Source organism: Octopus sinensis, linkage group LG26, assembly GCF_006345805.1.
Source record: "Octopus sinensis linkage group LG26, ASM634580v1, whole genome shotgun sequence".
In the NCBI taxonomy this organism is placed as follows: Eukaryota; Metazoa; Mollusca; class Cephalopoda; order Octopoda; family Octopodidae; genus Octopus; species Octopus sinensis.
Window position 1 is genome coordinate 5,481,325 of NC_043022.1, and position 12,500 is coordinate 5,493,824.

General features: G+C 41.3%; 1 long non-coding RNA gene across 1 annotated transcript in view; it reads right to left on the bottom strand.

Annotated features, from left to right (window-relative positions):
* The window catches only part of LOC115224860, a 108,494-nt gene that overhangs the window by 82,817 nt on the left and 13,177 nt on the right, over positions 1-12,500 (bottom strand). Inside the window, exon 2 of the long non-coding RNA XR_003882897.2 lies at positions 1,816-2,098. This is a non-coding gene — a long non-coding RNA (uncharacterized LOC115224860). The remainder of the gene's footprint in view (positions 1-1,815; positions 2,099-12,500) is intronic.

The following is a 12,500-nucleotide window of genomic DNA, read 5'->3' on the forward strand; positions in this document are numbered from 1 at the left end:
TCGATAAATTAAGTACCAGTACGCACTGGGGTCTAGATGTCATTGACTTAATCCCTTTGTCTGTCCTTGTTTGTCCTCTTGTGTTTAGCCCCTTGGGGCAATAAAGAAATAAGTATTTCATCTGCCATTACCTTCTGAGTCAAATTCTGCCGAGGTCGACTTTGCCTTTCATTCTTTTCGGGGTCGATAAATTAAGTACCAGTTACGCACTGGGGTCGATGTCATTGACTTAATCCCTTTGTCTGTCCTTGTTTGACCCCTCTATGTTTAGCCCCTTGTGGGTAATAAAGAAATAAGAAGCTCACTTCCCAGCCACATGAACACAGATATATTACTCTTACTCTTTTACTCTTTTACTTGTTTCAGTCATTTGACTGCGGCCATGCTGGAGCACCACTTTTAGTATTATTCTATCGGTCTCTTTTTGCCAAACCGCTAAGTGACGGGGGACGTAAACACACCAGCATCGGTTTTCAAGCAATGCTAGGGGGATAACACACAATACACATATATATATAACATATATATTTCTTTACTACCACAAGGGGCTAAACACAGAGGGGACAAACAAGGACAGACAAAGGTATTAAGTCGATTACATCGACCCCAGTGCGTAAACTGGTACTTAATTTATCGACCCCGAAAGGATGAAAGGCAAAGTCGACCTCGGCGGAATTTGAACCCAGAAGCAACGGCAGACGGAAATACGGCTACGCATTTCGCCCGGCTACGCATTCTGCCATATATACGACGGGCTTCTTTCAGTTTCCGTCTACCAAATCCACTCACAAGGCATTGGTCGGCCCGGGGCTATAGCAGAAGACACTTGCCCAAGATGCCACGCAGTGGGACTGAACCCGCAACTGTGTGGTTGGTTAGCAAGCTACTTACCACACAGCCACTCGTACACACACAAACACAAACACATTCTGTAAACTGCTGAAAATGACAAAATAACACATCACTTTGGGCATGCATTATCACAGTGAATGAGATGGTGAGAAAATCTAACAATGGACTTATTTCAACAATCACCTGAAGAGGTGCATTTTACACCTTGGCTGTAAGATAATGCTTACAGAACATCTCACCAATGTACTAAAGATATAAAAAATATGTCGAAACAATTGTAGTGATTTTAAATAATAAAGAATATTGGTAATTCCTTTTGTATTTAGTTTGCAAGATTCTTTATGTGTTGAAGCGCATTTTATTGTGTCTGGGGAGAGTCATTCTCTTTTAGTGCCTTATTAATTTAACTCACTCACCGGTCCGATAATGCTTACAGAACATATCACCAATGTACTAAAGATATAAAAAATATGTCGAAACAATTGTAGTGATTTTAAATAAAGAATATTGGTAATTCCTTTTGTATCTGGTTTGCAAGATTCTTTATGTGTTGAAACACATTTTATTGTGTCTGGGGAGAGTCAGTCTCTTTTAGTGCCTTAGCATGGAATAAACTGCCTGCGTCAGTTGTTGACTGCCATGACACTGCATCCTTTAAGGCCCTCATGCTTTCCGAAATCCGTCGAAACTACACCTGATTATATATGCACTTTAGATGAGTTGTGGTGCACCTGAGCACTGTACACAATGTTTATTATTATTATTATTATTATTAATTTAACTCACTCACTGGTCTGATTTCTACTCATTTACTTATACTAAATTAGTAAGGTACTAAAAGACAAAGACTCTCCCCAGATACAATAAATTTGGTAATTCCATTTTCTATCATTGATCTGTGTATTCTAACATGTATAAACATTAGCCAGAGAAGAATGTATGATTTTGAATTCTGTAACTTACCGAGTGCACTTGAAGCACGCCTTATGGTAAACCACACCTTTGATAGAAACACGATCATCGCGAATACTAAAGCCACATAAACTGCAAAGGTCGGTCTGCGAGTTGCTTGCCATGTTATTCTGGCGTCGGGGCAAGCTGTGGTGACCGTAACCGATTGGCTGCAGACTACTGTTTGAGCATTGGTGCATCTGCGGAGGACATGTCAAAGGTCGCTGGTTGCAGCCATATTTTTTGAGGCTGCGCAGACTGACGCTTTCGTCTTGAACGGAGTCGAACGACTCTTCTGGAAGGAAAAGAAGGAAAGAGAAAAAAAGAAAGAAATTAAGAATTACATCAATAATTAAAAATGCCAAACGAATGACAGAGTAATAATAAATCTTGAAGAGATTAGAAGTATATTACGAGAGGGGGTGGGGGTGGAATATACAGACTGGAAGAGAACACTAAATATAATTTTGTCATCTGGCCAGAGTGGTCAGTAAAGTGACCGCTAGAAATAAACAGTACGGGTGTGTGTGTGTGTGGTGGGGGTGGAGGATGGTTGAGGCAGTAATGAGTTAATGGAGAACTAAAGAAGCTACAGGCAGTTTATCGACAAAGCTACGATGTTTCTGATGGAATTGTTGCTGGTGTTCTTGTTGTTGTGGTTGTTGTTGTTGGTGTTGTTAAATGTTACATTGCTTGTGTAACTGTAATTGCTGTTGTTGTTGTTGTTGTTGTTGTTGTTGTCAATGGCAACGATGGTTGTTATAGTTATATTGCCTTTGGCGCTAATGATGATAATGACAGTAGTAGGGGGGAGGGGTAGTGAAGGTGATGTTTGTGATGGGAGTGTGGTAGTGGTGGTATTGGTGGTGGTGATGGTTGTTGTGGTTTTGCCACCTCTGGTCATAATAATGAGGATGATGGTGATGATGGTGGCATTGGTGGTGGTAATGGTGTTGGTGGTGATGGTGGTGGTGGTGGCGATGGTGGTTTTAGTAGTGATAATTGTGGTGGTAGTGGTGTTGGTGATGGTAGTGATAGTGGTGGTGGTGGTGGTGGTGGTGGTAGTGATAGTGGTGGTGATGTGGGTGGTGGTGGAGGTGGTGATGGTGATAGTGACAGTAATGATGATGATGGTGACAGTGATGATGACAATGATGATGGTGATGATAGTAGTGACAATAATACTAGTCGTGGTGGTGATGTTGACGACATTAACAATGTCTTTGGTGGCGGCGGTGGTGGCGGCGGTGGTGGTGAGAGAGGAGAGCATTGTTGGTTTGCTGTTCAGTTCTTATTGTCTGCCACTGAAAGCAGAGTTCTTGCCGCAGGCAATATTGGCCACCGACTATAATTGGTCATTATACTTACCATTCTATTGTAGAATAGCACTCCAAGAGTAGCTGAACCATTCCTAAAAGAGTGGAGACAATCTTGACAGAGGAGCCAACCACGGAATTATGTCAATACTCGTTAGATTCGGCTATAATTAGCATGCCATTATGAGATTTCAAGACAACCATCAAATTCCTTTCATATTTGATAAGTAATTTCCACAAGTCAAGTGCAGTGGAATATATGAAGAATTCTCCCTTTCAGCTGAGTTGGAGAGGTAGTCACATGGAAGTGAGTGAATGGAAAAAACTGAGAAATGACAGGAACATATTATTGTCATTATCATTATTATTATTATTATTATTATTATTATTAAGGTGGTGAGCTGGTAGAATCATTAGCAAGCTGGATGAAATGCTTAGCAGTATTTCACTCGTCACTATGCCGAGTTTGACTTTGCCTTTCATCCTTTCGGGGTCTATTAATTAAGTACCAGTTACATACTGGGGTCAATCTAATCGACTGTCCCACTCCCCAAAAATTTCAGGCCCTTGTGCCTAGAGTAGAAAAGATTATTATTATTATTATTATTATTATTATTCAGTAGTCTCATTTTCATAATGTGCTTTCTCTTCACTACCGAGTGCAGCTCTGTGTGCCTTGGGTATGTGCTGTGATTTGTTGTGATGCTCTGATGGTTATTGTATGGAAAGTGTTCTGCATAGGATGTGTGCAGTGCCTAGTAGTGCAATTTTCTGTATGTTATATGTGTTTGTAAGTCCTGGTACTTTTGTTATGTATTTGTCTGAATATTTTTTTATCATGCCTAATGCACCTACTATGATAGGAATTGTTTCTGTTTTTAGACTCCACATTCTGGTTACCTCTATTTCTAGGTCTTTGTATTTTGAAAGTTTCTCCATTTCTTTTAGAGAAATGTTGTCATCTACTGGTATTGATACATCAATTAGAAAGCATTTTTTTTCTTCTAGATCTCTGACAACGATATCTGGTCTGTTGGCCTTAATTTCTCTATCTGTGTGTATTGGCATATCCCAGAGTATGGTTGCTTTCTCGTTTTCTGCGACCTTTTCTGGTGTGTGCCTATACCATCTTTTTTCTGTTATTATTCCATAATGTTGGCATAGTTTCCAGTGTATATAGGTCCCAACTCTGTCGTGTCTGTGAATATACTCCTTCTTAGCCAGGACTGGGCTATCATTGTTATTATTAGTATTATTATTATTATTATTATTATTATTATTATTCATATTATTATTATTATTAAGATAGCAAGCTGGCATAACCGTTAGCACATTGGGTGAAATGCTTAGTGTCATTTCACCAGTCTTTATATTCAGAGTTCAAATTCTACCAGGGTCAACTTTGCCTTTCATCCTTTTGGGGTGAATAAAATAGGTGCCAGCTAAACACTGGCACCACATAAAAAGCACCCATGCCGGCACAGTGCCACATTAAAAACACCCATGCTGGTGCAGTGTCGCATAAAAAGCACCCATGCTGGTGCCATGTAAAAAGCATCTGTGCCAAGTCAAGTAAAAAGCACCAAGTACACTCTGTAGAGTGATTGGCATTAGGAAGGGCATCCAGCTGTGGAAACCATGACAAATCGGACTGGAACCTGGTCAAACTGTCCAACCCATGCCAGCATGGAAAATTAACATGATGATGATGGAGGATACTGTGTCCTACCATATGTTAGCAGTGCTTAGATTTCAATTTAATGTTGCCTTTATAGATTTTCTCGGGAATTCAGAGCCAGTGCTATAATTTATGTTTCGCAAACAAATGAGTATTTATTTACGGAACATCGTAGCTTAGAGTGGTGGGTCTGAATGCCATGGACAAACCTGTCGAGATAAGAGTGAAATGCTGCAGAATATATGTCTGTGTCTATCACTTGTGGTGATATGACTAAGTGTATGTCAAGTGATGGTGTATTACGACAGGCATAACGGCTGATACGAGATGATGTAATTCATGAGAGCATCCATACTTCAGTGGAAACAATGGGACAGGGAGAGATGTGCCTGTGCAGATTGGAATTGAGGAGGAAACGGGTGAGGTCAGACTGGAGTGGTGGCGGCATCGGTTGTAGCATCGGTAGTGGCAGAGAAGGGAGAGGAGGTGATGATGATGATGATGATGGTGGTGGTGGTGATGGCAACAGTATGATGATGATGATGATGATGATGATGATGGTGGTGATGGCAATGGTATGATGATGATGATGACAACGATGATGGCAATGATGAAGAGGAAGGAGAGCAGGATGATGATGATGATGGCAATGATGATGATGATGATGATGATGATGATGATGATGGCAATGATGATGATGATGATGACAACGATGATGGCAATGATGAAGAGGAAGGAGAGCAGGATGATGATGATGATGGCAATGATGATGATGATGATGATGATGATGGTAGACAGAAATAATCAGTGTGTGAACATAGTCATTGATTGATGCATTCATTACCACTGAATAATCAAACCCAGCCTGGGTCAGTCTGTCGTAATTAATCATCATCATCATCATCATCAATGGTCAGTCATTTTTTTTGTTTGTTTTTTTATGTTTCACTCATTAAACTGAACTGTGGCCATGCTGGGGCACCACCTTGAAGGACTGTAGTCGAACGAATCAACCTCAGGGTTTTATTTTTTCTTTAAGCCTGGTACATACTCTATCAGTGTCTTTTGCCAAACTTTTGCTAAGTTACAAGGACATAAACACACCAACACCGACTGTCAAGTGGTGATGGGTGACAAACACACACACACAAACATGTAATGATGGGCTTCTTTCAGTTTCTGTCTACCAAATCCACTCACAAAGTTTTAGTCAAGCTGAAGCTATAGAAGACACTTGCCCAAGGTGCCATACAGTGGGACTGAATCCTGAACCATGTGGCTAGGAAGTAAACTTCTTACCACATAGCCATGTCAGCACCTTTTTCGTTTTTCTTTCATTTTTTTTTTTTTTTTGAAATTGCAAAGAGAAAGCCAGCAAGGACAATAGAAAATAAAACTGACCGATCTAGTGGCTGTGTGGTAAGTAGCTTGCTAACCAGCCACATGGTTCTGGGTTCAGTCCCACTGCGTGGCATCTTGGGCAAGTGTCTTCTGCTATAGCCCCGGGCCGACCAATGCCTTGTGAGTGGATTTGGTAGACGGAAACTGAAAGAAGCCTGTCGTATATATGTATATATGTATATATATATATGTGTGTATATATATGTGTGTGTGTGTGTATGCGTTTGTGTTTGTCCCCCTAGCATTGCTTGACGACCGATGCTGGTGTGTTTATGTCCCCGCAGTCAAATGACTGAAACAAGTAAAAGAGTAAAAGAGTAAGAGTATAGTCACCATTTATGTAGTAGAACCTTCATTAAAATCTGATTCTTTTAAATCCATAAATTTAAGCAAATCTCAAGAGGAGGAAGACAGGAAAAGAAAACAACAAAAATCTCAGCAATTCAACTGATTACGTTTTGTTTTCGTTCTTCTTTCAGACAAGATGGCAAATTGGCGACAAATACCAATTAGTACCAAAACTAAACCACTTCAAATTGAGTTGGAACCGAAATAAGAAACCACGATGGTAAAAGATAGAATAATAAGCGTTTGTTTTGTTGTCAAGTGTTTTGGAAGAATAAGAAGAACCAAAACAAAAGACAGAAGATTCAGAGACAGCATGACTGACGATTGACATCTGACGATTGACGTATTTGCCTCAAGTAGAAATGGAAATATGATTTGATGAGTTACAGGCTTCAGCCATGTGAATAGATTTGTATCCAGGTGAGTAAATAATTTACTGAAGAGAGAGAGAGAGGACAGTGAGGTAGGGAAGTATAAGGTACAGAAGGAAATGAAGGACCACCACCACCATCATCATCATCATCGTTATCATTATAATAATACATCCATTTTCCATGCTGGCATGGGTTGGACAGTTTGGCAGGAGATAACAAGGTTGGAAGATGGCAAGGCTGGGAGATGGCAAGGCTGAGAGAGAGCAAAGCTGGGAGAGGGCAAGGCTGGGAGATGGAAAGGCTGGGAAAGGGCAAGGGAGGGAGAGGGAAAGGCTGGGAGAGAGCAAAGCTGGGAGATGGAAAGGCTGGGAGAGGGCAAGGCTGGGAGATGGCAAGGCTGAGAGAGGGCAAGGCTGAGAGAGGGCAAGGCTGGGAGAGGGCAAGGCTGGAAAAGGGCAAGGCTGGGAAAGGGCAAGGGAGGGAGAGGGAAAGGCTGGGAGAGGGCAAGGCTGGGAAAGGGCAAGGGAGGGAGAGGGAAAGGCTGAGAGAGAGAGCAAAGCTGGGAGATGGAGAGGCTGGGAGAGGGCAAGGCTGGGAGAGGGCAAAGCTGGGAGAGGGCAAGGCTGGGAGATGGACAGCAAAGCTGGGAGACAGCAAGTTTGGGAGACGGTAAGGTTGGGAGATGGCAAGGCTGGAGCAATGTAAAATAAAGTGTCTTGCTCAAGGCCGCTGTGCATCCCCTGGAATTGAACTGATGACCTTATGATTGTGAGTCAAACACACTAACCACTAAGCCACTCACACCTCATTGGAACCATACAGTTGTAAAACAAACTGCTCAGCCATATGGCCATTGTTACACTGCAATAAAAAAAAAATCAGAAGTCTTATGGTTGTGACTGTAATTGATCCATCAAAAGATGCAATATGCTATCAGGAATTGAACTCACAACCTTACGATTGTGAGCCAAATACCCTAACCACTAAGTTATGCACCTTATAAGACAAAGGATCACCTTATCCAATGTATCGTTTTTTTTTTGTATTTAATGATACTCTCTTCTACTACAGCCTGGGGCTGACCAAAGCCTTGTCAGTGGATTTGGTAGACAGAAACTGAAAGAAACCATCATATATATATATATGTGTGTGTGTGTGTTTATGTGCCTGTGTTTGTCCCCTAACCATTGCTTGAGAACCAATGCTGGTGTGTTTACATTCCCATAACTTAGCTGTTCGGCAAAAGAGAGTGATAGAATAGGTACTAGGCTTACAAAGAATAAGTCCTGGGGTCGTTTTTATCAACTAAAGGCAGTGCTCTAGCATGGCCTTAGCCAAATGACTTGAAACAAGTAAAAGAATAAAAGAATGCTGTCTCTACCATTTCCAGTGAGTCTATAAAGACTCTTTCCTGATCTCCTTTATCTATCAGCTCTACACAGAACATATTTGAAATTCAAAATTTTCAGACAAAATCTCTACAGAATAACAAACACCCATTATTTGGACCACTTATAACTGATGTATATCAAAGCCGATGTCTCACAGCAATGTAGTAAACAACAGTTTGGAGTAGCCTTTTTTTTGGCTTTCATTACTGAAGAGATTTCACTGTTAGAAAAACCTGTTGGAGCCAAAATATTGATAAAATGTTCGGCGACAGTGTTTGGTAGTCAAGGTCAACAGGAGTGGCTGTGTGGTAAGTAGCTTGCTAACCAACCACATGGTTCCGGGTTCAGTCCCACTGCGTGGCATCTTGGGCAAGTGTCTTCTGCTATAGCCTCGGGCCGACCAAAGCCTTGTGAGTGGATTTGGTAGATGGAAACTGAAAGAAGCCTGTCGTATATATGTATATATATGTATATGTATGTATGTGTATGTGTTTGTGTGTCTGTGTTTGTCCCCCTAGCATTGCTTGACAACCGATGATGGTGTGTTTACATCCCCATCACTTAGCGGTTCGGCAAAAGAGACCAATTGAATTAGTACTGGGCTTACAAAGAATAAGTCCCGGGGTCGATTTGCTCGACTAAAGGCGGTGCTCCAGCATGGCCGCAGTCAAATGACTGAAGCATGTAAAAGAGTAAAAGAGAGAGATATTGAGATTGGTCTATACACAGTGATGATGGCACTAATGACTGTTTTGTTAAAGCCATGTGCTGTACTTATAACAATATACTAATATACCAGTTTCTGTTTCCTTGTACTTAAAGCAAGGGGAAGAATTTAAACTGAAACACAATCTCTAACATTAGAAATGATCTCACCAAAAGAATTCAAACAGTACACAGCTTGTCTTCAACTTTACCCCTACCTCTCTCTCTCTCTCTTAATCCGTCCGTCTATCTATCTACTTATTTATTTATCTATCTAGCACACATGCATACTTACATACATACAGTAAATATTAAGCATGATACATCGTGTGTACTCCATCCTTTAAAGTACTTGGCGATTGGAAGGACATCCAAATAGGAAAACTACAAAAATAAGCACAAAAAAGAACCCCTGCTATCTCCATTGCTAATGAAGAAGGGTCATTATGAGTAGTCTGACATGATGAGACAAGTCCAGAAAAAAACCACAAAAAATAGTGATAACAATGATGATGATGCTGATGGTTAAATAAATTTACAATAATCTTTTAATTTTTCCAAAATTTAATTGTTTTCCACACTTACATTTGATAAAGTCTCAATGACTGAAACCGGTACTGAAATGTTCTTTATAAAATTATTTTAGCATTTTCTACCTTGACTTTTTTCCATATATATATATATATATATATATATATATATATAAAGGGTAAAGACCCCCTTCGGTCATGAATGACCATGGGATTGCACCTAGAAAGTTACCCTCCTAGACACAAGTCCGGGCAAGGTTGTTTATGGAAGGCCAGCAGTCGCCCATGCATACCGGCCTCCCCTCTCCACGCCACCAGTGTTATCCAAGGGAAAGACAAAGGTCGATACAGCTTGGCACCTGTGACGTCGCAACTCATTTCTACAGCTGAGTGAACTGGAGCAACGTGAAAAATAAAGTGCTTTGCTCAAGAACACAACACGCAGCCCGTACCGGGATTCGAGCTCACAACTTCACGATCGTAAGCTCGACGCTCTAACCACTGAGCCATGCGCCTTCCCATATATATATATTATATATATATATATATATATATATAGATATATATTTGTGTGCCTGTGTTGGTCCCCCCCACCATTGCTTGACAACCAATGTTGGTGTGTCCCATGGCCTTGTCGTTAGAGTGTCACACTCGTTATCACCAAATCATGTGTTCAATTCCAAGACTGGGTGACGTGTTGAGTTCTTGAGCAAAACACTTCATTTCATGTTGCTTTGGTGCTGTGTGGGGACCAGCTTGCCAAAGAATCGGCCCAACATTTCTTCCTCGGCATGTCATAAAGGCCGACTAAAAATGGCTGAGGTAGAATTTGCACTCCGACCCCATAAAACCCCCTCACCAGCAATGACTACCCCCCACGAGCAGACCCATGGGTTGGAGGCTTGTCGCCTCCGTGGTGCAACGGCGTTGTCCTCCAGGATTAGTAGGGAATCACCAACTGTGGATGCAGAAATCCACTGTTACAGCGCATGACCCATTATTAATCCTACTACTACTACTACTACTACCACTACTACTACCACTACTACTACCACTACTACTACTACCACCACCACCACCACCACCACCACTACTACTACTACTACTACTACTATTACTACTACTATCACTACTACTACTACTTTCTTAAAGAAAACTGTAAATAGCATGTTATATAAACAAAGAACACTTTTACAATTTTTTGCTAAAATGGTCGAAAGTTTTTGGTCTTCACTCAACTGTATAAAATCAGTGGAAGAATTGCAGACAAAATAAGCAACTAAAGTTATTTTCAGTTGAAGAAATTGAATAAAATACATTAAAAAAAAAAACATATTTTTGGAAATTGTGGCTTTTCTAGTGCAGTGTTTTCTTGTGTTAAATGAAACTAGATTTCTAACAGAACAACGCATATATATAAACACATGGCTGTGTGTGTATGTGTGTGTAAGCATGTGCATATTATGTTTGTATGCACATAAAATGGATGCACATAAACATGCCATGAGAACATAAGGTTTCTGTACACAAGAATAATTTGGTGAACAATAAAACTTCCAAAGATGAAAGGTAAAATAATTTGGCTTCAAGTTCTGCTTTTCAGGTGTGTTTACAAAATCGTTATCATCTGAGAATAAAACAGAATCTAACAGTCACCGAATGTTGTGTGTGTGTATGGAGTGGAGTGGATTGCATTGCTCAAGGCTGCTACTTTGTCTCTGTGATTGCTGTAGTTAAAGGGGTGTTATGTTGAAGGAAGCGGTAGGCCAATTTGGCTACCACACAGGGTGTTCAAATCCAAGTTACGCCGCAATGCTCACAAGGGTTCAACAATCTGACTAGGGGACCAAACATGTGGAGCGATGGATGATATGGAACTTGTGGATGGAATCTAGGTGTCATTGATTCTGTAACCTTATGGTGTGGCTCTCCATTGGTTGCCACAGTGAGTGCTCCAGTTGGCCAGATCAACAGGACAACCTGCCTGTGAAATTAACGTGCATGTGGCTGAGTACTCCACAGGCATACCCTTTACTCTTTTACTTGTTTCAGTCATTTGACTGCGGCCATGCTGGAGCACCGCCTTTAGTTGAGCAACTCGACCCCGGGACTTATTCCTTGTAAGCCCAGTACTTATTCTATCGGTCTCTTTTTGCCGAACCACTAAGTGACGGGGACATAAACACACCAGCATCGGTTGTCAAGCAATGCTCGGGGGACAAACACAGACACACAAACATACATGCACACACACACATATATATATATACATATATACGACAGGCTTCTTTCAGTTTCCGTCTACCAAATCCACTCACAAGGCTTTGGTCGGCCCGGGGCTATGGCAGAAGACACTTGCCCAAGATGCCACGCAGTGGGACTGAACCCGGAACCATGTGGTTGGTCAGCAAGCTACTTACCACACAGCCACTCCATGCTAATCTTCTCTGGCACTCCATCAGTTATGACGACAAGGGTTCCAGCTGATTTGATCGATGGAACAGCCTGCTCATTGAATTAACATGCAAGTGGCTGAGTACTCCACAGACATGTCTTCCCTTAACACAGTTCTCTCAGGGAGATTCAGCTTGACACAGAATGTGACACGGTTGATCCCTTTCAATTACAGGTACTACTCAATTTTGCCGGCTGAGTGGACCAGAGCAATAAAGTGGAGTAAAGTGTCTTGCTCAAGGGATCAAACTCACAACCTGATAACTGTAAGCCAGATGCCTTCAACACTAAGCAATATACCTTCACTCCGTAACACGTAGGGGTAGACACAAGGCCATGTGGTGGAGGAGTCTTGAGTTCAACCCCAGTGAGTGTAAACAGTGTCTTGGCAATGACCTTGAGCAAGTCTCTTCTAACACAGCTTCAAGTCAACTACAACTCTGTGAGTGGAAATTAGTGGGAGATAACATACAGAAGCCTGTCAGCAGATGGCTGGGTGT